The 27,756-nt window shown below is 48.0% G+C and overlaps 1 protein-coding gene across 2 annotated transcripts in view; it reads left to right on the forward strand.

Annotated features, from left to right (window-relative positions):
• Positions 1-1,072: 1,072 nt before the first annotated feature.
• Lzts1 (leucine zipper tumor suppressor 1) overlaps positions 1,073-27,756 on the forward strand; it is a 52,059-nt gene continuing 25,375 nt past the window's right edge. For both annotated transcript variants that reach the window (XM_050126880.1, XM_050126881.1), the window contains exon 1: positions 1,073-1,276. The gene's annotated coding sequence lies outside the window, so the exon portion shown is untranslated. The remainder of the gene's footprint in view (positions 1,277-27,756) is intronic.

Consider the following 27,756-nt stretch of genomic DNA (forward strand, 5'->3'; position numbering starts at 1 on the left):
CCCCACAATGGCTCCCTCAATCAAGAACTCTCTTTCCTTGCTCTACCTCTCTGTCCTTTCCCCATCTTGGTCATCGTCAGAAACAATGCTCCCCCCCCCCCAATTCTTCTCCCCTTCCCCTCCCCTTAACCTTCCCCTTTCAGACCTGGACTGATACTTTCTGGGAAGCACCTCCACTTTTAGGCTGGCCTGTTTTTCACAATTTTACCCTCAGTGTATCCTCAGACAGGAGGTGAAAAAGTGGGTGAATGGCTGCTGCTTTTCTGATCTGGGGATGGAAACTAAGGCCTCAGCCTTTACCACTGAACTACTTCTCCAGCCGTACTTTTCATATTTTCACTTTATATTTTGAGAGAAGATCGAACTTCGAGGCTTAGGCTAGCATTGAACATTGTGTCCCCACGCAGTCCTGGAATTTAGAACCCTCCTATTTCAGCCTCCCAAGCCGCTGGGATTACCGGCTTGCACCACCAGGCCCGGTTTCCGAAGTGGCAAAATTTGAATCGAAATTGTTGAGGAGTGGAGCGCAGCTGCTCTAGGCTCCAGCCTATAAGCGCAGCTGGGTGAAGCCATAGCCTGGTAAGCCTCCTAGGCCGCTAGTTTGGTCCTTGAACCATGAAATCCAACCTTTTTGCAGAGCTGGGGCAGAAGTACTGGAGAAATCACTGGTATGAGGTAGCAGTAGAGAGGAATGCAGAAAATGGGTAAAGAAAATGCAAAGGCGAACAGAATGCAGGTAGTGAGAGCGGGAACCGAGGAGATAGTGCAAGGTGGGAAAGGCATGAGAAAGGGAGAGGCTGAGCAGACGGGAGCTCCCGAGTGGGGTGTGATGAAGAGAGAGCGAAAAAACTGCAAAGTCGGACTCGCGCGGGCTGTGGGCGCAGGGGAGCCAGGAGGTCAGAGCAACCCCAGCTGTCAGCCGGGAACAAAGGCCGGGGAGAGAGCAGGACGGGGCGCCGGCAGCACGGGCCAATGAGTGGCTGCGACGCTGGCCCCGCCCCGCCCGTGCCCCGCCCCGCCCCGCCCCGTCCCGCCCTCGGCTGGGGACCCGGCGCTGAGGCCAGCGCGCCCGAGCAAGCCGGCGGGCGCGGGCCGGCCACGACGGGGTTCCAGTCCGAAAGTTTCTCTGCCCTTCCGCTGCTCCTGGAAGCGGGACTTGAGCGCTGGGTCCAGCAGTTCTACAGAAAAAGAGACAGGGACACAACACAAAATACACCGAAAAAATCAAAATCTGCAGCCATTTGCAGCTAACCCCGAGGCTCAGGAGGACAGACAGGTAAGGTGCGGGCACCCGGGGTCCTGTTCCTCCCCCGCGGAGTGTCTGAAGCCGTGCCCGCGGCCCAGACTCAAAGATAGCTGCGCTTCCCGCAGCATGCCACTTCGGGAGTGCGTCCGCTCGTCTGTCGGTCTTTGTCTGTCCGTGCCTGCGTCTGTCTAGGTGTCTTTGTTTCTGTACGTAACTGTCGGGCGCGCGGGGGCGGGGGGCGGGGGTCTTCTCCCCTGTCACTGCGTGTGTTGCTGATCTGACCCTAGACGGGGGAAATGAGGTGCGTCTGTCAATCATTCTGTCTTTGTCTCTGTCAGAGGTGTGTGTGTGTGTGTGGGGGGGGGGTGTTTCCTCCCAAACCTGAATTTGATCTTGGAGACGTGTGTTAGGTGACATGAATGTGGAGGTGAAGAACTGAGAGGTGAGGAAGTGAGATCACAGGCACTGAAGCCCCCCGAAAGAGGATCCAGTGGTTGGGGACTGGCTAGTGAACTTTACCTTGCGAGTGGAACTTTGGAGGTGCGTTGTGTCTCTCTGGAAGGAAAAACAAGTAATAAACTTGTACGGAGGGGCACACAGGCTTTAATTCGCTCCTTCTCCGCAGGGGTCAGATCCCCCTACCCTGGCAGCTCAATCTGCTCTAGCTTAACTCAGTAGCAACAGGCAACCAAGATCCAGGTGATGGCTCCTTTCCTGCTCCAAGGGGGAGCGATTAAACCGTGGGTCACTAGAGTATTCTGCTCGCCCTTGGGTTGCCAGGCCTGGGGAAAGCGCTGCAGACCTGTTGGCTTCGGTCGTCAATTTCCCAAGCACAAGGGATGTTTAGGAATCCAAGCACCTATGTTTTCTGCCTTCAGCCTTTCCACACTGCCCTCAGCCTTTCCACAAGGTCTTTGAGCTGCTGTTCAGCCAATAAGGTGCGCCAGGTTCTGGGCAGCCCTCACCGGGGCTTCTTCACCACAGGGCCCCCGCGTTTTCCTGGAAGCACAATCTACTTAGTCTCAGAGCCCATCAACAGAGAGATAAGCTGCCTGCATGCAATTCTTCCAGCAGGCAGACCCTGGCTGCTGGTAGGGGCATTTGAGGGTTTGTAACCTGAGCTTCCTTCAAGTTCAAAAACAATTTTCTGCAGGAAGGCAGAGGGAAAATGGAGGTGTTTGAAAGGTATACACACATGGGTATTAGAGATAGCTTTTATAGGGTCAGAGTGTTCAAGATTGGCACAGAGCAGAGTGTGGGCAGGAGTCTGTGGGCAGAGAATACACCCTAATCAGGCATGGTCCACACCTTGTGTTTATCCAGCCCTTTCTTCTGACTATTTTCTGTGCATCATAGACATTATCTCATTTGTTATCTCCTTTATCCTCACAGCGTAACTACCAGGTTAGCATAAGATATGATTTACTCTGTGTCTGCCAGGGAAGAAACTGAGGCACCAAAAGGGAAGGGTATTCCCCCAGGTCCCATAGCTAATGAGGTCCGAAGAGCAAGCCCTCACCTGCTAGAGGTGAGAAGAAAAGTCTGTGGAAAAAAGACTATGCAAGCGGAAGGACCAGACATTCGCTTTTGTTCAATATTTTATTTTTTAATATTTTTAGTATTTCTAACAATCTTGGCGCACTCTGCAAGGCAAACCTGCTTTAACAATTCAGTTTAACAATTCAGTTTGTGCACTTTCGAGACTGAAGGAGATGCCCTTGTCTGTGTCTATCTACCTACGACGGTTGGCAGGCGCTGTGGCAGAAGAAGTGTGCTGGGTGGAGTGGGCTGGCTGTGCCAGTTCTCTGAGTGTGAGAGTGCACAATTGCCATGCAGTGTTAAGAAGCCACATGTCTGCATGGATGGGTGAAGAAGATGGGCTCAACTAGATAAAAATGGCCCGCTAATCTTGAAAACTTATTTTTATGCTTTGCACTTGTTTAACATTCATTTCACAAATTTTTGTTGGATGCTGCAGAATGCAAGGCTCTGGGACCCGCAGTGAAGCTGAGGAATGAATATCATAGGTGGAGATACAGTTTATTGAAAGAGTGCTTACTTAGCATGCAGGGGCTCTGGGTATGAGCCTTAGCACCACACAAACCTTGTCCGGTCCGGTCCGTAGAGATAGAAGGATCAGAAACTCAAGGCCAGTCTTGACTATAGGAAGTTCAGGATCAGCCTGGGCTACTGGAGACAATCTCAAAAGCAGAAAACAACTAAAAATAAACAGTGAATAAAATAATGATAAATAACTGACTTTTAAGCAACTTATTGTCACCTCATGTTTGAACAATATTGTAACACAGTTTAACATCATCTACTGAGTGCCGTCAGACCATTGCTTAAACACAGGGATCTGCCATTGTGGGATAGCCCCTAACCCATCTTTTCCTTAGGTCCAGCTCTCATAGCTTCTTCTGAAATATTGCTGCCATTTGAGATTGTTACCACAGCTTCCCCAAAACCACCGAGTTTCTGAGACAGACCATACAGTGAATCCCAACTCAGAATATAGCGTCTGGCTGCTTGGACCAGGCCCATAGTGATTTCTTGTTCAGCAGAGTGTTAGCAAAGAGGGCTGGTCGGGAGCTCTGGTTCCAGGGGCAGATTCCTACCCGGGCATACTTCACTGATAAAGACCCCCACTTCCCTTGCTATAAGGCTCTACCTGGACAACCTTACTCCATTCCAGGCCCTGGTCCTAACAGTTTTCAGAAACAAGAAAACCCTCACTTTACCTACTGTGTCTTCTTGTTTATCAACCCACAAAAGCCGATGTGGTAGGAGGAGGTGCTAGACCTGATTGACACCTGGGGTCTGGAGTTTGTACCTTCATAGCTTCAGGGCACGTAGTTACAGAACAATGAGGAGGGGTTTAAAAAAAAAAAGTTTGCAACTGCCTGGGAACTCTTCAGGCCATTTACATATTAGTTCTTTGAGTTTGCCTTTGAGTGGGTCTTCTTGCTGCTGCAGTTTGGAAACTCTGGGGCTTCTCTGAGGGCCGTGAACTGCTGCTGTTTGGTCGGCTTTATCCAAGGCCAAGACTAGCTTCACATGACAATGCTCTTAGCATTATCGCTCATTAAGTCTCGTATTGTGCAGGCCATATATGCTCTCAAGGGCCCATGGTCATTGCCATTTCTTTTTGCAAGATCATTACTCAAGCTTGAAAACTGCATTTCATTATTATTTGTTTGTTTAAGAATTGTTTTTGAGACAGGGTCTCTGGGTAGGCCATGCTGGCCTGAAATCATTATGTAACTAAGAGTGACTTTGAATTTCTGTTCCTTTCAGAGTACTTAGATTGTAGGCATGTGCCTGAATTCAGTGCGAGGGATCAAACCCAGCTCTTCATGCATGCTCTACTAACTGAGCATGCTCCCAGCCCTTATTTCACCGTTTGTCAAATGTCTTGTCTGGGTGAGGCGCTAGAGAAATGAGTGAGACTTTTGAAAAGGTGAACTGATCCTTGGAGGCCAAACTTGGTGATGGGAGTTAGAAAGAGAACCTAGCATTTACAAATTAGTGACAGTCGCACTGAAAATGGGGTCACACTGTCTTTAACACAGCAGTTGCAGCAAGATGGAAGCGAACTGGAGATGCCAGAGAGGAGGCAGTCAGGCGGGCGCTCAGTCTGGAAGCTGAATCTGAGTGAGATGTAGAGAGTAGGTAGAACAGTTATAGGTAAGGTCAGTCAGTCTTCCATGTTGTAGCGGAGAGCTGGAAAGAACCCTCTGGGGAACCTGCCACCTCCCTCCTGACAGGTGAATGAAAAGTGGTGGGTACTGTCTCCCGTAGGTGGGCATCTTGTCAGGTGACTGTCTCTGGTAGACCTGCAGCTTGGCGGGTGACTGTCTCCAGTAGGTCTGCAGCTTGGCAGGTGACTGTCTCCAGTAGGCCTGCACCTTGGTGGGTGACTGTCATCGGTAGGTCGGCAGCAGCTTGGCCCCCAGAGTTACTACTCTAAGGTTTAGGGGAGTGGGCAAGAGACCTTGGCTAAACTCAGGCCTGGCTGGGCTGGCCTGCCAGGCTCTTTAGCAGAGTCATTTCTGTAGGCTGCTGCTTTCTCTAGGCCCTGACTGCCACCTCCTTAGATAGTTCCAGAGCACTGCTGAGGAGTTTGGGAGGTCTTACCAACCGAGAACCCAGAAGTAGACAACTGCCTCAGAAACAGCAGTTTATGTTAAGACTCATTGAGTGGTTATTTTGTTGTTGTTGTTGTTGTTGTTGGTCTTTTGACTTTTATGGGATAGGATCTTGTGTAATCCCCAAAGTTAGCCCTGACCTGTCTACTGAACCAAAGATGACCTTGAAGTCCTGCTCCTCCTGGGCCATCTCTCAAGCGCTAGAATTAGAGTCCTGTGCCAGAACAGGTCCAGGTCTGCTTCTCAGTGCATTCAGACTCCCCCAAACAATTATTTTACAGATCTTTTTGGGGGCATAGAAGCTCCACTTTAAAAGAGAGCTTCCTTTATTGTTACGGAAAACCTCCCCGTTGCCCCATGCTGTTCCTTCACCCTCTGGCAGGTGAGGAAAAAGTCAAGGAATTCACCCAGGGTTTTCACCTGAGTGTTGAGCCCGAAACCCAACTGACTTGAGTCCTCGTGGCAGCGAAGTTATGAGGTTATTGGAAGTCACTGATGTTTGTTTTCTTCTCCTTTGAGGGAGGGAGTAGCACTGGATGTGGAACCCAGAGCCTTGCCTGTGGTAAGACTGTACCTTAGCCCAGAGCTAGTCTCTCAGGCCCTGGCCTTATGAATGAAACAGATGTAGGCTCCCTAAGTTATTGACAAAAGTATAATAAACAAAGAAAGAAATACCTTTAAAATTTGAGCCAGCAGGATGGTTTAGTAGGTAAAGGTACTCGCCATCAAACCTGGGTCCCATGTGGTGGAAGGAGAGAACTGATGCCCCCTACAAGCTGCCCTTGGCCTCATAGCACGTATGTCCCCAACAAACAAACAAACAAATGTGGTGAACTTTCTTAATTGTAAGAGCTCTGCTACTCTAATAACTATTGTAAATTGAGGATGATAAAGACCTCAGTTTTTTTTTTTTAGTTTTATTGTGCTTCTCTTAACTCCTGACTACTATATACGTATATGTCATGTATCTGTTAAGCTTAAATCAAGCCAGGAAGTAGCTAGGAATGGGATATCTGTTTGCAGTTTACTTTAAAGAATGACGTTAATGTGTTAGATTTCTCTTTAAAATTAGTTAATTCGTGACATTTATTGATGAGTCCACTTTAGAATCAATGCTTCCTTCAGAGAAGCTGAATTAATCATATGTAACTGGACTGGCAAGATGCATGTTTTACCTAGTTCACCTTGGACATAGCAGGTAAGTTCCAAAATAAAACATGGCCACAACTTCTTTGCTGTGAGTCAACACCCTGTGTGTTTATCAGCCATGGGAGCTCCCCCAGTTGAGGGTGGAGTGCCATAGGAAGAAAGCGTGGGCGGGAGAATGGCAGGAGATAGTGTAGAGGAGGGATTGTCTTAATCAATACAGTAGAAGTCTAATTTTTCTTACTAAGTCACAGGCTAAATAGTCACCTACATAGATGTGATGTGGGTTGTGTCCTCTACCTGGAACAAAGGCTGCCCCCTGCAGACCACCAATGGCTTTGCCTTGTCACACTTGGAAATGACTGCTCTCTCTCTCTCTCTCTCTTCTCCCCTCCAATTTATTCATTCCCTGCCATCGCCTGTCCTTCTAAAATCTGCTTTCCTGTGATGCCATGCACAATCTTGCCATGTGACACAAGCCTTCAGGGACTCCCAAGATCTTCAGACCCTGTCTTCCTGAGTTACCTCTCTGTGGCATGACCCGAGGTGTGCTCAGTCAGCCCACTCCCTAACACCACAGAACCTCAATTCCTACTGTCCCTAGAGCAATTTGGGGGTAGCTATGGGTTCTTCACAGCTGTTTCCTCCCAGGGGAGGATCCAGTCTGGTTGAAACCCCCAGCTTGAGAAACTTACAAGACAGGGGTCCCTCAAGTAGAGATGAGGTCAGGGATGGGAGTGGCTTCTGCTCTTGGCTTTGAAACCCGGTGTGTGCCTCTCATCCAGCAGACTTCCAGGTGGCTGGTGCAGCCCCTGCCCCAGGCACTCAGGGCAGGGCTGTGTTCTTGGCTCAGTGGCCTGCTGGCTTTGGGGGCAGCTTCACTCTCATTGCTGTTGCAAAGCCATTTGATGCTAAACCACCCTCCTCCTGGCACCCTGGACTGCTAAATTGGTCTCGACTTGCTGTACTTCCACCCACCACCTTAGTCATTATTCGCTGGCAGCGCTCGGAGTGGGTGTAAAGCAGCCGAACATTATATCCCTGCTGTAGAGGGAGAATTGGGTAGAGACATGCATGGAGTGGGGAGAGAGGGAAGGAGGTAAGGGGGAGACAAAGCTGGGGGGTTGCCAGCACCTTTTCCTGGGTACCCCAATGACATTGGGTGGTGGGGCTGTGCCACATGTCCGGGAGATAACACATCTGAGGGCCTACTCCTGCTGGTCTAGGAGGGGAGAAGGGCAGGAGCCACAAGGAGAGACCTCCCCCCCCCACACACACACCTCTTATAGCTCTGTTCCCTGAATTCTGCGGTATGATCTTGTTGCTCCAAGGAAACATTTGTTCTCAGGTGTTAAGATTTAGCTTTTCCTCTCTTGTCTTTCCTCCCAGCTGAGATTAGAAGTCCTTTGAAAGAGAACGAGCACCGTGTGTCCAGTGCTTTGGGCACAGGCTGGATGCAGCCGGATGACTGAGACTGATGGGGGCCAGGCTCATGGTGGCCCTCTGGGTGTCCTATGCTGTCCCAGGCACACAGGAAGAGGACAGTAATGAGGAATCCTGGAGAGTTTGGCTCCTGTTTCAGGGAGGGAAGGAATTACATAAAGACCAGGCATGCAGAGAGGCAGAAACCCTCAAGAAAGTCCCAAAAGGCAGAGGACTTCCTCCAGGACATGTCTTAGGCCTGGCATTGTTCTGGGGTTTGCAGGAACCAGAGAGCAGCATCTGGGGCTGCAGTAGGCCAGACAGAGCACTGGACAGGAGTTACTCTACATGACTGATGACTTGGGTTTGGTCATCTGGGGGAGAGGAACACACTAACCCAAGCAGAGTTGAGAGCTACTGTGCCCCTGGACCCAGGATCCTTCTTTCTTCCTCTCTGCTTCAGCGAGATAATAGCATGATACTGAGAGCAGGAGCCTAGACACAGCTAAAGAGCACTAAAACCTGTCAAGGGAAGGAGACAAGGAGCCCCAGGGCTGCGCCTGACCTTCCACTTGACCCCATCCTGAGCTAGGTCCACCCAGCCCCTGAGCAGCAGGGTCCCGGGGAGCAGTGTTCCAGAAGAGAAGCTGAATATACAAGGTGGCTGTCTTATTGTTGCAGCCTTCAGAGGTTTAGCTCCGAGCCCCTGATGGAAGGTGGAGGGGCATCTCAGCAGTCAAGGGGAGGAGGAGGGAGGATTGTACTGGGCTCACATCTTGAGGCAACACCCCCTCTTTACTGATCAAATTCCCCCAGCCTTAATGCCTCTGTGGCGCCAGCAGACAAACCGCACCGCAGGCAGGTGGGGGAAAACAGGAGAAGCCCAGAAGCACCCCCACCCCCCCCTCCACCTGCGCAGCGAAGGGAGCTGGTTACCCGAGGAGCCCGGGAAGGGTTTCCAGCTGCCTTGGGCTTCTCCCCTGGCCAGACTTGCAGCTGCGCCTGCTCAAAGTCTCAACCACAGTGGCTGGTGGGCAGGTGTGGGCACAGTGGTTGGTGGACAGGTGTGGGCAGCACCCATGGCTTTTCCTGAGCCTTCGTCTTCTCATCTACCAGATCAAGAAAACTGTATGGACAGCTTCCCTGGGCCTTCTAATAGTACCTCCAGTCCTCTGTTGACTTAGAAACCTCCTGCAGTTCCTTTTTTAAAAAATTTATTTATTTTACATATATAGTGTTCTGGGCACCAGATCTCATTATAGATGGGTGTGAGCCATCATGTTGCTGGGAATTGAGCTCAGGACCCCTGAAACAGCAGTCAGTGCTCTTAACCTCTGAGCCATCTCTCCAGCCCCTCCTGCAGTTACTTTTACACAGGACCTACATCAAGGACTCAAGTCTAAGTTTCCAAATTGTTCAGAAACTAAAACGCCTGCCAGGCTTCAAGGGTGGAAGAATTCCTAAATAGCATCCTGTCCGTAGCACCTGGTTCTTGGCCTGTGCCACCCCAAAACAGTTCTTCCCCTCTGCTCAGCTCTAAGAAGTCTTAGTTTGAACCCCCAGCCCAGCTGCTTTCTGTATAATTCCTTTCTTAAAATCATAGAAGAATGGAGATTCTGGGGCACAGGAATGTAGACATACATCTAGCATGGAAGCACCCCACCACCCCACCAGGTGACGAGTGCACATAACTGGGCCATGACACCTACTGTGGCGCTCCAACCATGCCACACTGTCTGTCTCCAGGGAGAGTTCCCCGTGCCCCGGCAGCAACCTGCTGTCTGGCAAGACAAGAGCTCTGAAGCCTTATGTACCAACCCTGTGAATCAGGTTGACATGATGAAAACACAGGGCGTGGAATCAGGCAAACGGTTGGCAGAGCAATTGTAATATTAGTTTAATTGTCAAAGTCTGTAATCACGTGGAAAGAGTCCCAGTGAAGGATTATCTAGATCAGGCCGGCCTGTGGGCATGCTTGTGAGGGATTGTCTTAATTACATTAATGTGGGAAGACTCAGACTAGAAGTGATATATATATATATATATATAGATCATAATAATTAAAGAACAAGAGGCCATCAGTGTGAGACGGGGTGAAGAGGGACATGGAGGGGTTGGAGGGAAGAAAGAGGGGGAGAAAGTGATGTAATTACATTTTAATTTAAAACATTTTAATAAAAGAATAAAAGCGGGTGGCACCATTCCCTGGCTTTGGGTCCTGAATTTGAGATGAACAGGCAAAGAGGTCTGAGTAGTAGGCCTGAATGGATTCCTTTTCTGTCTGGACCGTGTACATGCATGGCTGATTCGGGGTCCTGCCTTTGACGTCCCTCCAGTGAGGGACTGGAACTGTGAGCTGAATAACTCTTTCTCCCCTAAACTGATTTTTATCAGTGTATTTTTATCACACAACAGCAATGGATCTATGATACCTGGTTGTAGCAGCTAGTTCTGCTGCCTGCTGTCCGTGTGCTGGTGGGCAAGCCACTTGGCCTCTCTGAGCCTCGGCTTTGTATTTGCAAAATATATTGTGCTTTATATAGAATTGTTGTGGGAATCGCATGGGCCAGTATAAGCAAAGTCTTGTAAAACAATTTGTTAGTGCTCCCCTCATTAGCTTCAAAGGAAGCACAGTGCCTAAGCTGAGTTTTCTGTGTGCGAGAGAGGGTCATGAGGCCTTCGTGTAGGTCGAGGAGGGACGGCTTAGAGTGCACAAGCATTTTATCAGCTTACTCTAGTGAAGGAATTAATGTGACGACCTGACCGGAGTCAGTGACAACTGAAAGCGGTGGCAAGGAGTAATTTTCTACTTTTGTCCCCTGGTCTCCATCTCACTTGTCCCTTTGAGTAGCTTTAATTTCAGACTACCTGCAGAAGCATGCTGAACCATCAGCTGGCATTGTTCTCTTGAAGTCAGGCCTGGAAATTAGTTTCTTGCTCAGAATGGTAGTGCAGAATGCCTAGGAGAGGCAGCGGGTAGGAGAATAGGGTCAGGGGCCATGCACGCCCAGCTGGGCTTCCTTGCACTCCACCAGAGTCCAGGTACTCCATCTCAATCAGGGTGTGGAAAGCCCCAGGGCAAGGAGAACTATATCCCAGTTGGCCATTGTCTGGTGGGAGTTCACTCTCATCATTTTCCAACTCCTCCAGCCCCCTGCTTCAAAGTCAATGGCTTTCCCAGCTGCCTAGGTCTGGAATGGTGTTGGCATCTAAGGACAGGAAGAAAAATAAATACAAGGGTACTTCTCTGTGTGTTCTTCAGATGGAGATGGCCCAAGTCTGGTCGAGTCTCCCCAAGAGAAAGCCAAGCATGGGAGGGGTCAATCCCGCACTTGGGGAAGACGAGAAGCTTGTCTCAGCCTAAATAACATTAGACAAAGTCAGGCGGGGGCAGACTGAGTGGGCCCAGGAGAAGCTGCTTCTATTGGGGACACATTTTCCTACCAAGGAAACATCCAAATGCTCCCACAGGAAATGTGTAGGCTGGAGTTGAATGCACCATCCAGGAGGGCTCTGTATTGCCTTTGGTCTCCTCCTTGGCCACCCCACCCTTAGCCCACTCCGTGCACACAGGGGAGGCAGTTTTCCCTGGTAAAGGTGTAGCTGTGTGTTGAGGAGGCTCCCTTGGAGGTATACAGCTGTTAACGCGTCCACTCTTGGGATCTGATGTGAGACCCTGCACTGTCAAAGTACAAAACCGTTCCCTAGCACAATAGTGTCTACCAGGGAGAGGGCGGTGTCCCCAGTCGTGCTGGGACGGCTGGAAGAGGGATGCGTGGCTGGGTGTACAGGCTAGTTTGTAGAACCTTTGATTCTAGAGCGAGGCGTGAGGACCAGAAAGCCCTAGGAAGCCCAGGCATTTCCCTGTAGGCGCTCACCCCTCCTGCCTCAATTATAAGTGATTCGGTGGTGGGAACCACCCACCTGTGGGCAGAGTTCAAAGACTGCCCTCTGCACAGGCCCAGGAATGACTATTAAACTCCCACTTGACCTTGCTTCAGAGACTTCCAAGCTGAGGAGAGATAGGAAACTTGTTAATGAAGCCCAGGGCAGCCTGGAATCATATCTTACTCTCTTTTTGGGATGCTTGCCAGAAGTCGAAATCATGGTGCTACCTTGAGGTCTCTGATCAAGATGTCTCCACCCAGAAAGGCCTGGGAAGGTGTACCCCAGCATAGAAACATGAGGACATGGCAGCAAGCCCATTGTCCGCCTTTCCCTTCCCTGCTTTTGGCCAACCACTGCAGGCTCCAGGACACAGGGACCCGGAGGCGGGCAAGGATCTCCTGGGAACTCCCAATTGTGGGGCTCCTTTAATTGCAGTGCTGGTCTCCTGGCTTTGCCCAGACCTGTGTTTCCCAGGCAGTCTATGAGGACTGAGTAAGGGAAAGGGACTCCCCTCCCCTTTTGATCAGCCACCTGCTTGGTCTTCCTCTTGCTGAGAGGGGGCTTTCTCCATCTGAGACTTGACAGATAAGTCCATTTCTACCCCCAGTGACAGTAAGGGACCTTCTGGAGATGTCTGGCACCTCAAGGTTCTGATTGCAGGTTTCTCTGGCCATGTGCACCAGATCCAGTATGTGTTCCAGTCAAGCCTGTTGTCCCAGCTTCCAGGGAAGAGGCCAGCACTCAGCCTGTTACAGTCCAGATGTCAGAGTGGGATTCAACAGAAAGGCCTCTGGCAAGAGATGGATGAGTCTGGTCTCCACCCCTGGGATTGGGGTACTGTTACCTGCCTGAGAATCCAGGCAGAGCCAGCAGAGGGAAATTGGTGGCTTCAACTAAAACCCTCTGGCTCCATTCTCTGTCCCTGTGGGAGCTACAGGGGCGACTCCCTCCCAAACCTGAAGGGACTTCTGGAGTTCCGTTCCCTGTGAGGCAGCCCTGAAGACTCCACAGTGAACCTGACAGGCAGCCTGTCCTCCAGGAGTTTCTAATCTATTTCTAGATCAGTGATTGCTGAGCACTCTCCAAGTTCTTCCAAACAATGCCTCCTAATCTTTTAGGCTAATGTACTTCCGATACTATCTTTATTTTAGTCAGGCTCTAAAGGATGCAAATGAAGATGTTCTCATTCTTTTAATTACAAAAAGACAGGAAAGAGAACCCAGGGCACCGTGAACCTGTGAATCTGGAGAAGACAGGGTATGAAGTATTTGAACCTCGGCAATCCCACTAATATCTTGAATCACCAAGTCCCATATGTTTAAAAAGAAAAAAGGAAAGAAAGAAAAGGAAAAGCAGGAATCAAACTCTTAAACCCTGGTCCCTTCACAGATGACATTCCCCCTCAGTACTGCAAAGCCCTCTAGCCAGGAAGAACATTTAGCTCCAGGTTATAGATAGGAACCGGAAACCTAGCAAGGCCCAAGGCTAAGAGTAAAGATTATAAGGGTTACAACTGACCAAGGTGAATAGAGAGGAGGGCACTTTAGGAAGGAAACAGGCTAAGGTCTGGAGTAGAGTTAGGGAAGGTCTGCAGGGACAGGGAAACCTACTGGTAAGGATCAGCCTACAAATGAACAGCCCAAGCCTGATGCCATTGTTTGTTGGACTGTCACTGAGTTACGTTAACCACTGCCTGCATTTGCGGCATCACATAAAAGTCAGAGTAGTGAGTTTTCTTCTGCTGTCAGAGGGGGTGAAAACGGCCCCTTTTGAGATGGGATGGGGTTTCCACCTTGCATACATCATGCGTTGTCTAGTACCGAAAATGCATAAGAAACCCAAGGTGGCTAACGGAAAACCCTATCCCCTAGCTTGAAGTTGACTGATGCTTCAGGTGGGATATGGCCTCCTGACAGCCTGGGGACATGGGGGTGTGGGGGTGGGCGTGTGTGTGTGTGTGTGTGTGTGTGTGTGTGTGTGTGAGAGAGAGAGAGAGAGAGAGAGAGAGAGAGAGAGAGAGAGAGAGAGAGAGGAGAAAGCGAGCCTGGGGAGGGGAGGTTTGCAAGTTCCCGTACAGATGAGGCTCTTATCGCTCTCCAGGTTATCTAGGTCTTGGTTCTTTGGGAGGCAGTGATGGAAGGATTACCAGCTGTGTGGGGGAAGAGGAGATGGGCAGACAGTCCTGCTGAGCTGCCAGTCCAGACAGATGCTTCCCTCCTTCTTTTGGGGAAGAAGCTTGCTAGGCAGGGAGACAGCAGAGCCTTGGGGCCAGAGGGATGTGGGAGTTGGTGTCTGAACTGATACCGTGTGGAGTTGTGCCCAACACACACCTGGCACATGGTTGGTGGCTGTGCCTGAGGGGTGGGGTGGCAGCCTAAGTAGAAGGAAGGAGCCATCAGAACGACATTTCTTCAAGCTCTTCATTGGTTCTTTTCTACTTGCCCTTCTGGGTGTATGACTGAAGTCTGCCTGCCCCAAAGACGGCACTGATTTGGCCAAGCAGTGAGAAAGAGTCAAGAGCTGGGGTTACTGGGGGGGGGATGAGACTCAGCACCTGCCTGAGGGTACATCCTCAGCAGCACAGAGAGGTAAACAAAGGCAGGGTAAGCAGAAAGGGGAAGTCCAAGAGAGTGAGCCATGGGATTTTGTCTCTGACCTCCACTCCTCACTGACCATGCTCAGAACTATGACTTCCGGCCCTGTACTGACTGCAAAAGCAGTTAAAGTCCCTGACTTTGGTAGCTCTAAGCCCAGTGAGGAGCTGAGCTGGAAACGTGAAAGCAGTCTAGGCAGGAGATGGTGTGTAGGAATGCAGAGCCCTGGCTCGCTTTTCATCCCATGTCGCGCTGGACACATTACTTCTCCTTTTGGTGCATCTGTCTCGGCAAGATTATGGTGAGTAAATTTTTCAATAAAAAGGGCATTGGAGTGTTTGCACATGTGAGATAAAAGAAATATACATATACATCCAGAAATGTGTGCAGGTCACGAGTGACAAGTTTTCGTATCACTAGAACAAAGGTCAAGTCGTAGGGGCTTTCGCTGAATGTGACGGTACACCCCTGTAATTCCAGCACTCAGAAGGGAGAGGCAGGAGAAGCAGGGAGTGTAATGTCCTTCCCAGCTACCAGTGAGTTTGAGGCTAGCCTGGTCTACATGAGAACAAATGTGTCTCAAAATGAAAACAAAAAAGACAAGAGTTTTAAAATTAAACAAGACCAGACTGGTCTTTCCCAGTTGCTACCACGATGATTTCCTTAAAAGTCATCTATCTATCTATCTATCTATCTATCTATCTATCTATCTATCTATCTATCTATCCATCCATTTATCTATCATCCGTCTATCTAGCATATATCTATCTATCATCTATCTTTATCTACTATCTATCTATCTACCTATCATCTATCTATCTATCATCTATCTAATGTGTGTGTACACCAGAAGAGGGCATTAGATCCTTTGAGACTACAGTTACTGATGTTGTAAGCTGCCAAGTAGGTGCTAGGAATTGAACTCAGGACTATTGGAAGAATAGCTAGTGTTCTTAAATGTGGAGTCATCTCTCCAGAGCTATGGAAAGAGGTAACTTTTATCTCTCCCTTCCCAGCAGAATCACACCATGTACTTCTTTGCTGTTTTATATAGGAGCCCCCCTAATAATCTCCCTACTGTCTGCTCTATGAATGTATCCATCTACTAATAATAGGCATTTAAGTTTCTAGGCCTTTCCACATGGAGACTCTTAGCACAAAGCTGCTAGGACTCTTAATGAGCATGTAACCCCATCTCTCCCAGTGTATGTAGGAATGGAACCACTGGGTCATATGTTCAACTTGAATAGACGTCTGGCAGCATGTCTAAGGTTGGCCAAACACATCTATAGTGTTGTCAACAGTGGATGAGTTTCTCATCTTCTTCATCCTTGTCAACACTTGGTATTATCAGGATTTTGCATTTTGCCATTCTAGTCATTATTTAGAAGCCATTACTTGTGATATTAGCTCATAATTTCCAGATAACTAAGCATGGTGAAAATATTTCTTAGCCATAGTATATACTATTTTACAAATCACCTGTTCATATTGACTGAGGGTGTGGTGTAGGGAGATGGGTGAAATTGTGGGGGCAGGATTTACCTGATCAGGAAATGAAGGGAAACAGTGTGCAGACTATCCTGAATGGACACTGAGGGAGGTTCTAGATACACAGATGAACTTGGTTACTGCCTCTGCCCTTTACAGTGTAGAAAGCCTTTGACATGGACTGTGTCATTGATCCTCACTTTGTGTCTATGGAGTCACCAGGTAATGATAAAGAAGGGGACTCGGGCCATTGAGAAGCTTGGTCAACAAGGTCTGGCATGGGGAAGTAAATGATAACTTTCCCACATCACTTTTAATGCCGCACATCCCTGTCTTACCTGTAATTCTGACTGCTGAATCAGGAGATGGAGGAAGGAGGATGGATAGCTTGAGGCTAGCCAGCTCTACCTATGGAGACCCTATTTCAAAACAGAAGTCAACCACAACTTACTGATTCATGATTTCAGGGAGAGGTTTTCTGAGACCATCAGGTCTGAGACTGGATGGGATGAGTTATGGAGGTTAGCAGGTGATAGTGATGGAGTGTTGAAAGCCGTGCTCGAAATGACCTTTGTGCAGAAAGTTGGAGGGCGGGTAGCAAGCAGGCCATCCTCTAAGATGTCACTATTCACTGAGCAGAAGATTGTAAAGGCCCGAAGTAGGGGATGAGAGACGATGAGATACATGCAGAAGAGACCTTCAAAGGTGGCTGGGTTCCTGGAACGCAGTCGACAGATCAGTCAGTGTATAACGTACACACGTATCTGCAGAATACACCTTCAGAGTTCTTCGTTCTCTATTCTCTACCCAGCTCCCCAAAAGCAAAAAGTAATTTTTTTTCCATCTAGTCTTGTGATTAAAACCAAAACAACAAGTTCTTCCCCCTTCAGCTGCTCTTCTGGACTCTGTCTCGGCTGCCTTGGTCCCAGTCACATGTACACTCGGGAGTCTTTAGAAGGATCCCTTGGCCTTGGTCTGTGCTCATCTTGTCAGCTTAGCCCCTTTCATCAGACAACTCCCTTTCATGTGGCTCAGGCATGGCCTTGCACCCGCAGTGGGAGACTGCACTTGGTGGTGGCTGAGTGCTCATCAATAACCCTTCCTTCCTCCTCAGAGTGTGTTGGGTCACTGAACTCTGTAGATTTACCCAGGGCACTGTAGGGAGTGGTTGCCAGCCTGCTTGAGAGGAATTGACAAAGGAATCCCTAGAGAGAACGGACACAGTCAAAGCCATATACCTAGTGACTAGTATTGAAGAACAAGTATGCCGCCTGGTGTCAAGTCCATTATCATCACTGTTCAGGTTGAGGGCTAGTGAGATGATTTGGTGGATAAACGACTTGCCATGAAGACTAATACCTTGAGTTCAATCCCTGCAACCCACAGAAAAGCGGAAGGAGAAAACCGACTCTGGAAAGTTGTCCTTGGACATCTCTGCTTGTGCTGTGGCTTATGTACACCACATCATATGCAGACTATAATAATATTTTTTAAAAATTAAGAAAGAGAGTTTGGGTACTAGGGAGATGCTCCGTTGGTAAAGGGTTTGCCATGCAAGCATGAGAACCTGTGTTCAATCTCTAACACCCATGTTTATAAAAAGCAAGAAGCCCATCGTGGTGGTATGTGTTTGTTATCCCAGCACTGGGAGTTAGAGACAAAAGGATGCCCAAGACTCACTGACCACCTAGCCTAGCCTGTTTGATGAGACATTATGAAAAAAAAAAAAAAAAACAACCCAGCACCTAAAGAATGATACTCTTGGTTGACCTTTGCCTCTCATGTACATCCATGCACATGGACACACACACACACACAAGAAAAAGGTTGAGCCTCTCAGATTCTCTCAGGTCCCTCTCTATCTTCAGGTTCTACATCTGTTGATTTAACCAATACCTTGGATCAAAAAGATGTAGGGAAAAACAGTTGTGTCTCTACTGAGTATGTAGAGACTTAAAAAAAATCATGATTCCCTGGGCAATACAATATAAACTATTCACATAGCATTTACATTTGAGTTGGTATTACAGTTAATGCAAATATGATTTAAAACCCAGGAGACATCATGAATAGGTTCTATGCAAATATACCACTTTATAGCATGAAGTTAATGCTTGAGGTGGTGGCATAATTCTGTAATTCCAACACTTGAGAGGTTGAGGCAGGAGTAATGTGAATTCAAGCCAGCCTAGACTACACAGCAAGTTCTCAAATGGGATGTAGCCGAGTGACAGAATTCTTGCCTTAAAGAGGAAAAGGAGGGAGAGGAAGATGAAAGGGAAGAGATTTAAGTATCTGCAAATTTGAAATTTGAGTGGATTCCTTGACCAGTCCCTGCAGTCCAGGGTTGGTACTATTCTATTGGTTTTGTTGCAGAAGAAGCTGGTGCTGACTTGGAAGGTTCCCATTGGTTCCCCTTCTTAAGGAAGTGCAATCTCCAGACCCAACATGCCCTGTGCAGAGGAAGCCTGGCCCTGGACATGTAGGATGGGCACAGCATGAGGCCAGATGTATAGTGGGCATTCAGGGCAGGCAGCTTCTCCTCTGTGGCCTGGATTTATAGCCTACAGAAGCTAAATCTTTCCTCCTTTGCCCTAGCCATGCCAACAAACTCTCAGCGACTTCTCTACACTGTCCTTGTCATCTCATCTACATGGACTCTGTCCTCTGAGAACAGCAAAGGGGGGAGAGAGAATTGAGACGGAAGCGTACTCTGTCCACTTTGAAATGACCCTTAAGTTGTTGCAGTCTCTGGGCCTTCAGCAATGTCTTACTCTGTTTGAGCTACTATAAAATATTTGTTATAGACCCCATGGCTTCTATGCAACAGATATGGTTTTGTCAATTTCTGAGGGCTGAGAAGTTGAAGATGAAGGCGCCAGCAGACTCAGGGTCCAGTGAGGGCCCAGTTTCCTCTTCATGGAGTGTGTCTTCTTGCACTGTCTCTGTGTGGTGGTGGGGGATAAGGCAGCTTTGTGGGGTCTTTTTCTATAAGGATGCTAATCCCATTCTTGAGGGCTCTACCCGCATGACCTAACTACTTCCCAGAGGCCCTCCTCCCATTGGTGATTAGGTTTCAGCATGAGTGTGTTGGTCTAAATGTATCCCAGTTACCTGGGAGACTGGATTAAGGGGATCATAAATTCAAGTTCTTGCTGCGCTGCAAAGTGAGTTGGAGGCTAGCCTGGGAAACTTCTTAAGAACCCCGCTCAAATTAAAACAAAGCAGTGAAAATGTACTGAGAATATAGTCTAGTGCTTAGCTTAGGCTAAATATTAGGTGCAGCACCTCAGCAAACAAGGAACCAATAACAAAATTCTAGACCACAGCAAACTACAAACCCCTTTCCCCTTCACATGGTTCCAAATACACCCAAGCATCTGAAGATGTCTACTGGTCTTCATCCTGAGATTAATGGAGCTAGTGATACCACTTGGCTTGCATACCTCCTCCAAAGCCCTTCTCTGGGGATTGTGACACTCCACTCCGGGACTATTCCTGGTGAGTGAGCATGGAAGGATAACTTGCAAAGTGTTAAATAAAGTAATATATATGGATCATCACTTGTACTAGGTTGCTATGTGAGATACCTACATATGCTAGTATATCATCTAATCTTTAGAAAACAAACCCAGGGTGGTTCTATCAATGGCTTTCAACTGAGGAAGATTCTGCTTCCCAGGGAATATGTGGCATTATTTAGAGACATTTTCAAATGTCACAACTTGGGGTGGATGAGTACAAATAGCATCTGGGGATGTTCTAAACTTGCCATATACGTAGGACAGCTTCGTCTACAAAGCATTATAGTCAGGCATTGTCTGTTGGCAGGTTGGCAGGGACATGTCAAGACATTTGTCTATAGGTGAGTTCATCACAGAGTGATTTATACAAACCTAACAGTACAGGACAGTCATTTCACAGTTTTTTTTTGCAATAAAGAGATGTATGAGACTGCTATAAATTATTTACAGTGAACTTTTTCTTTCTAGGTAGTCGATATCTACTCTTAAAGTACTGATAAAGGTATTGTATAACACACATAGCTATTAGACCTTGATATAACAAAGCACCCGATAAAAGCCTGTAAGAAAGGGAGACTTTATTTGGCAGGGAGGGTGTGGACTAGGCACGTGAGAAAGCTGAGCACGGGCATCTGCAGTCAGGAAGCAGAGAGAGACAAATGCTGCTGCTCCGCTAGATTTATTTCTCCTTTCTATTCAATCTGAGAGCCCAACCCACTGAGTGAGTAGTACCACACACGTTCAAGGCCTATCTTCCCACCTCGTGTCTCCTAGGTGCTTCTAACCTTGTCAAGTTAACAATGAAGATTAGCCACCATAACAAGTAAAGCTGTCATTTGCGAACAAGCACTAAATACCACACATAGTTGTATGTGGTTTTTTTCATATAGCAAACCCACACCAGTGATGTGCCTACCGCATCTTTACAATATTACAGTGTGGTCCAGCATCGACCAGACACTGATAATGTGGAACATGACAATATCCAGCCTAATTTTTCAGCATCTTAAAGCTGAGAAACATGCAAATGTAAAAAGAAAAACTTTGGTTCCAAGCAGTTCAGAGGCTTCCCCAAGGCCTTCTGTCAAGGCGGGTCTGGATTCAAACCTACTTCTGTGTGATCTCAGAGTCTTTTTGTCTTTTTAGTTACAAAACACCCCTGTGAAGGACCAGCTGCCCTCATGATGGGCTCTATCTCTGGTGTTTCTCACCAGGCAAGTAAACATCAAACAGTGTCTGCCGAACAGGATCCAGGCAGACCCCGAAATAGTCACTGACCAGCAAAGTCTTTCCCATCAGGTGCTCTGAAGTTTCGCAGCGACTGGAGTCTGTCCTTCTCCTCCCCAGCGTTGGAAATCTTTGAGTCTAGGAAGTGGCTTTGGCAACACTGGCAAATCATTGCTAAGAAGCCCATGGCTTCCGGGCCTGTGGACCCAGTGGGAACCAGGGAAGGCTCCCTCAGTGAAGGGTTGGATTAGAATAGGCCCTGATGCTCTGCAGAGATGGTGAAACCCTAGTATCAGGGAGAATCAAGGCTGGTTCTGTGGACCTGTGGCTAGCAGGCGTCCTTCAGTGGTCAAGTAGGAGATGAACAATGACAAGGTCCAGTTTCTGGCTCTTTCTCTGATCTCCTATTTCACGAGCCTAGTTTCTCTTTGCTTCCTATAGCTCTAAGAAACATCTACCAGTGATCATCTTTAAAGTGTTATGAAGAGCCGGGGACCTAGTCCCAGCACCGCCCCCACAAGCAACACTGAAGGAGAAACTGCCGGTTAATGAAACAGGATTCAGTGGAGGAAGTGGAAGAAGCGTCTAGGAAGTGTGGGCGGGTCGTGCGTGGTGGAGCAAGTCTCCAGAATGGGCTGCTTGAGGAAGGGCGGAGCCTGCTGCAGTGTCTGAACCCAAGTCCCTGACAGAGCTTTAAGAAAGTGGCTGCCAGGATCGCCCTGCTCCTCCTCCTCAGCTCTCAGCAGCCATGCATTTTCCTGGTATTTCTTGAAATAACTTGAGTACAGCAGACTGGCCACCCGTTAGAGGGGAGGGGAGCACTTCTGCATTCAGGCGACGTTGCCTTTTATTTCAAGTGTGCTCAGTGCTAATGGGGATGTGGGGTCTCAACACACGTGCGCACGCCCCTGCGCATGTGGCTGCTGGAGGAATTATACCCATGAATGTGGATGAATGGCCGGGGACAATGAACTCCAGTGAATGAGCAGTTGTAAGGGAGCCTTTCATGAGGCCTGAATGACAAGTGAACTCCCAAGGAGGGGCCAGCGGGAACACGGACTACATCCAGAAAACCAGAGAGGACCTTTCTGCCTGGCAGAACCAGGCTGCCGGGGAAGCAGAGTCCTTCCAATTAGCAAGATGACTGGGCAGATGGAAGCAGGAAGAAGCGCAGCCTTATTGTGTGACTCTTCTGAGAACAGGGCTCGTTCTTCCAAAGAAAGGCTGAATACAGGAGGCAAGCGCGACCACGGCTTCTCTGGTGAAACCCGGGGTTAGTTGAGGGGGACAGTGCCTAAGGGAGCCAGTCTTTTGACCCCAGGAGATGCTATGAGGCTCTTTCATCTCCTTCCTGTCTTAGTGGTACTTCTGCTTCCCAGTAGGATGAGTTAGGGACAGGAACAGAATGTTTAGTTTCTGAAACCACAATTTTGTTGTCTTAACAGCAACCCACTTGAAAAACCCTTGTTTTCAAGGGCAGTGGGAGAAATCCCCCAGTCTCAATAATTCAGGCCAACAGATGCAATCAGCAAGAGGTGTCTTTATTGATTACACAGGCGCCTGAGGGTGCAACAGTAGGTTACGCCAATTGCACACCCCGGGCAAATTCAAACAGCCATATTTATAGGGGAAAATGATTACATAAGAGGGTAGTATAGTACAAGCATTTCATTGGCTCTCAAAGTGGTGGGCTTAGCTCATCCTGGGAATGGCCCCATGTCTATTCTCGAATTTCCCCGAAAAGCCATAAAGACAGATAAAACAGCAAGTTGACAGTTTAGATAGGATATCTTGGGGGGGGGGTGGAGTATCCCTTCTCCTTAGTCCCGACAAACCACAAAGCTAGATTTAGCACTCTGTCTCTCTCCATAGCCTAGTCAGTGAGTCTGCAACCCATAGATATCCAGTTTTAGCATCGGCTGAGCTGAGGGGCCCAGCTGAATTTCAGCAAAGTTTAACATAGTACATGGACATGGGGGTCTTTCACACTAACACTTCCTCTGCCTCCTTCTCTGAATCTTTTTGACACCCCTCCTCCTACTGTACCCCCCCTGCATGGACAGTTTAGCTGGGTATATAAAGATAAATAAACTTGGGTTAATTGAAAAGGATCCCAAAGACTTCTAAAGAGTGACACATGGATAAAAAAGCAAGCCATTTTAGAAATATCTGGTTGAGAAAGATCAGACAAAGCAGCAAGGTAAATGTAAGGTTTCTTGGGGGGCGGGTGTTGACATGAATCAGGAAGACTAGGCTTTCAGTGGAATAGAGGTGTCAACCCTGGGAGTCAGTTGTGCAAGAGATTCTAGGTGAGCCAAGCCTTAGCAAGGCCATGAGGTGGAATTTGCAGGTGTTATCAGGAGGGCCTGGAGAGGTTTGATGATAGTTGAGGGACTGACCAGAACTGGAAAGAGCCAGCTGCTGGGATGTGTTACATACTCTGTGACAAAGCACCTGACAGATCAACTTAAAGGAAAGTGATTTTGGCTCAGGGTTTCCAAGGAAGCAGTCCATCATGTCTGGGAGGGCGAGGCAGCTAGAGCAGTCCCATACACAGTGCCAGCAGCTTGAAGTGGCAGCTGCTTATCCTGGTGGATTAGTATCAGACCAGAGCCGGAGGCTGGTGTAACGCACGGGTTAGTGACTCTTCTTGCTGGACCATAAAATACCTGACAGACGCAGTAAAAGCACTCCTTTAGAATGGAAACAAAGGTTTACTTTGTCTCCCAGTTCAAGGGTACAGTCTGCTATAGTGGTAGAGGCTCAGGGTAGCTGGGAACCTTAGGCCCACAGTTAGGAAGCAGAGAGCAATGGACGCTGGTGCTTAGATAGCTTTCACCATTTTATGTTGTCTAGGATTCCAGGCCACAATGGTACTGCCTATAATCATGGTAGATCTTTTCAGTTAAATAACTAGATAGCCAGGTGTGGGTGGTGCACACCTTTAATCCCAGTACTTGGGAGCAGAGGCAGGCGGATTTCTGTGAGTTCGAGGTCAGCCTGAACTGCAAGAGCTAGTCCCAGGACAGCTAGGACAGTTATATAAGAGAAACTCTCTCAAGAAACAAACGAACAAAAAGTGTATCTGGAAACGCCCTCCACAGACATGCATAGGCTTTTGTCTGCTAGGTGATTCTAAATCCTGTTGACCAATCTTAAAGGTTAGGGTCTGCAAAGGCCAGCTTGTAGGGGCTAAAAGCATCAGCCAGGCCTCACACCCCAAAGGTTTCACAGCCATCAAGAGAGCATCATTAGTTAGGGACCAAGTGTTCAAATGCCTGAGCAGGGGACAGCATGCGTTTCAGTCCCAAAGCACAGCTCAGTTGTGGAGCGTTGTGAGTGAGAACTGATTTCCAGAAGGGCAGTGGTTTCAGAGAGGCTGCCAGGCTTCCCAGCTGAAAGACTGGGTTGGTGTTTTACAAATGTAACTTCTAGTTGCTGCAAAGTTGATCCATTTGTGGATCCATTTGTGGATCAGTGAGCATTTGTTGAGCTCCAGCTGTGTGCCAGGCTCGGTGCTCAGTGCTATAGTGGTGGCGGCAGCAGTAGTCGCCAGGGCTTACAGTTGGCTGGCCTTTCTGCGTTCATTGCCTTCTACAGGCTCTTCCCCAGTACCAGAATTTCCAGATTGCACCAAGCCGGAGTTGGCAGGAGTCATGGACAGCATCCTGGGATGGTGCCAGGAAGCTGGCAAACTCTGTTTCAGACTCTAGCTCTGTGGTGGTAGAAACAGAAGAGGGTGCTTTGGGGATAGAGCGCACCCTGCAGTGACTGGGAGTTTAGACTTACCGGTAAAGTTCTTAGAGCATATCTTTCATTAAGGATAAATACCTGTCTCTTATTCTTACAATAAGTTCTGGCATCCAGTATCGGAGACATCTTTAATACTTGAACCGTTGCACCTTTTAATGAGTCAAACAACACAGATTTAGCCTAAGATTACATTGTTTGTTTTGCTTTTCCACCACGGATGGATTCTCTTTGAGCAGCTTTAATTTTGTTGCTTCACACAAAAACCTGGGTTTGATCACTAACCTATAGTGCATGCGTGCATGGTGCATGAGTGTGTACATGTATGTGTGTAACTGTGTGTGTATGTGTGTGTGTGTGTGTGTGTGTAGATGCTTCTCATGTTGCTGGTTTTAGAAACACCAGGCGTGGTGACAGCACTCAGAGGCAGAGGCAGGTGAATCTCTATGAGTTCAAGATCTGCCTGCTCTACATAGTGAATTCTAGGCCACTGCTCTATATAGTGCCAGCCAGGGCCAAAGAGTGAGAGCCCCACCTCAAAAAATCAGTACATTGATTATCATTTCTTTTAAAGGCTTCTTTACATTTTTTTTTTAAAAATTTAGGCCCTGGTGTCATGACACATGACTTTAATCCCAGTACTCAGAAGGCAGAGTCAGGCAGATCTCTATGAGTGCAGACTAGGGTGGCCTAGATAGTGAGTGTGCGTTCTAGTACAGTTAGAAATACATAGTGAGGTCCTGGCTCTAAAACCTTTCGAAATTTATTATTGTTTTAGTTAGTATGGGCTGCTTGTTTTTCTGTGACACTTTTTTTTGTTTTGTTTTGTTTTGTTTTTTGAGACAGGGTTTCTCTATGTAGCTTTGGAACCTGTCCAGGAACTTGCTCTGTACTCCAGGCTGGCCTTGAATTCACAGAGATCCATCTGCCTCTGCCTCTGCCTCTGCCTCTGCCTCTGCCTCTGCCTCTGCCTCTGCCTCTGCCTCTGCCTCTGCCTCTGCCTCTGCCTCTGCCTCTGCCTCTGCCTCTGCCTCTGCCTCTGCCTCTGCCTCTGCCTCTGCCTCTGCCTCTGCCTCCTGAGTGCTGGGATTAAAGGTGTGCGCCCCCCGCTGCCTAACCTGACATTTTCAAATGCATATATCATAGCACCTGTTCATATCTTCCACCTTCTTCCTTACTGTCCCTCCCATCGCCTGCTTTTCTCCCCAAATAATCTCCTTCTACTTCAATATCTTGCATATGTATGTGTATCATAGTTTAATATCATATATGTCATGTATATATATATATTTAAATCTAGATTCCTCATAGAAGAGAAAATGTGTTTGTTTTTCACGTAATGTGATGATCTTCAATTCTATCAGCTTTCCTTTAAATGTCATTTCGTTCTCTTTACAGCTGAGTGAAAATCCATTGCATATATATTTTCTTTATCCACTTATCTAGTGGACGTACAGTCTGGTCCCATGACCTGGCTATTGTATTGTGAATGCTGAAGCAATAAGCATGAATGTGCACGTCTTTCTGTAGTTGTGGTGCCTTAGAGTCTTTCTGAGTGGTGTACTTGATGTGTTTTTTTTTTTTAATTTTCAAAAGTTATTTTTTGTTGTGTTGTGATTTGTTTTTGAGACAGGATCTTGCTCTATCTCAGATTGGCTTTGACCTCACAATGCTCCTGCCTCAGCCTCCTGAGTACTAACTACAAGCATGCACCAGCACTCCTGGCTGTGTCATTTCTTGATGACAGGAAAGCCTTAGGTATCTCTTCTCTTGGTCTTTGGAGGTGTTTGTAGTGAGGAGTAGGTAGGTGGCTCTACCTGTCTGTGTATATGCTGCCTGTGTAGACTTCTGTTACCATTAGAATATGTATGTTCCGGTCCTCGGAAGCTACCTTCCTTTCTGCAGTCTCTAGGATTACTTCTACAATGGCCTCAACACCACACCTTCTTGTTCTGGTCACAGTTCACCCAGCATTGTTACACACACACAAAGAAATCCATCAGTTTCCAGCAGCAGGGTCCTGTGATGCTGCGCTCACACTCAGTTTACACCTCCGCTTTGGCCTTGCACTATCACCCTTCCTGGTCCTCTGGGCCACTTTATCTTCATCACAACCAGCTCCCTCTCCGAGTCCCAGACGAGCCCCTCTTTCTCCGGCTATTTGTCCGCACCCAACCAGCTCATTCCATCTTTCACCTGTTTTTCTGCTCCTCTCCTCAACCTATCTCTCCAGTCTTCCTTTCACTCAGAGGAATCCCTTTCTCCCTTCCCTCCTACTCCTTAGACTTCTCCCACCTACTCAGTTTCTCTTCCATTCCTCTGCCCCGCCCTTTGATGTCTCCAGGGAGGCTTCTGCGTGAGACAGAAGGATGGGATGGTGTATCCCTTCATGTACTTCTTATCCTCCAGTTTCATGAATCACGCATCCTCTCCATACAATGCTCTGTGTTGCCTACAAACAGGCTCAAGATCATATCTTGAGAGGCAGCTCTGTGGAAACATACATGCAGCTACTGAATCTTTCTATTTTCTAAATTACCTTCCCTCAGCAGGCTACTTGATGAGGACCCAAGGAGCAGGTCAGCAGATCTTTGTTGACTAATTTCATTTCATTTTCTGCAAATCCCAGCTTCCTGCTTGTGTCGGCCCACCCTCCAGTTCCAGGGACTCTCTGAGTTTATCACTACTTAGGATTGCAGCCTTATGTTCCGGGAATCCCAAGATGCCAGGCAAATTAGGACAGCAGAGTGCTCGGTCCATACTAGATCCTTCTCCTGAAACACAGCTTGGCATCCACACAAGCCCATGACTACACCTACACCTGTAGAGGTTATGTCAGTCAGGGAATCCACAGCAGGAAGGTCTCACACAAGTCTAGAGACACCTTCCACAGCCACAGCCTAATCGGAGGGTAGCCTAGTGTACTACCAAGGTCTGTGTGTCTACTGCCTCCTGTGACAGTCAGCTTCATTGTCAGCCTCATGTGGCCATCACCCAGGAGATGGCAAGGCACACCTTTTCGTGTGTCTGTGAGGAGATTTCCAGAAGGAAGAAGACACACCTTGCATGGGAATAGTACCACCCTCTGGGCTGGGTATGGGGAGAAAGTCAGCCAAACACTGGCATTACCCTTTCTGTGTTTCCTGGCATAAATGTTTTCTTTGTCATGATGGACTGAGCTCACTACAACTGAGAGGCAGAATAAATTCATCTTTCTTCCAAGGAGCTTTGTCAACTGTTGTCTCAGCAGCATGAAAACAACCAGGAAACTCCCTCCTTTCCTCCCTCCCTCCCTCCCTCCCTCCCTCCCTCCCTCCCTC

Source organism: Alexandromys fortis, unplaced genomic scaffold (assembly GCF_014885135.2).
Source record: "Alexandromys fortis isolate MF-2015 unplaced genomic scaffold, M_Fortis_MF-2015_v1.1 scaffold_261, whole genome shotgun sequence".
Taxonomy (NCBI): domain Eukaryota; kingdom Metazoa; phylum Chordata; class Mammalia; order Rodentia; family Cricetidae; genus Alexandromys; species Alexandromys fortis.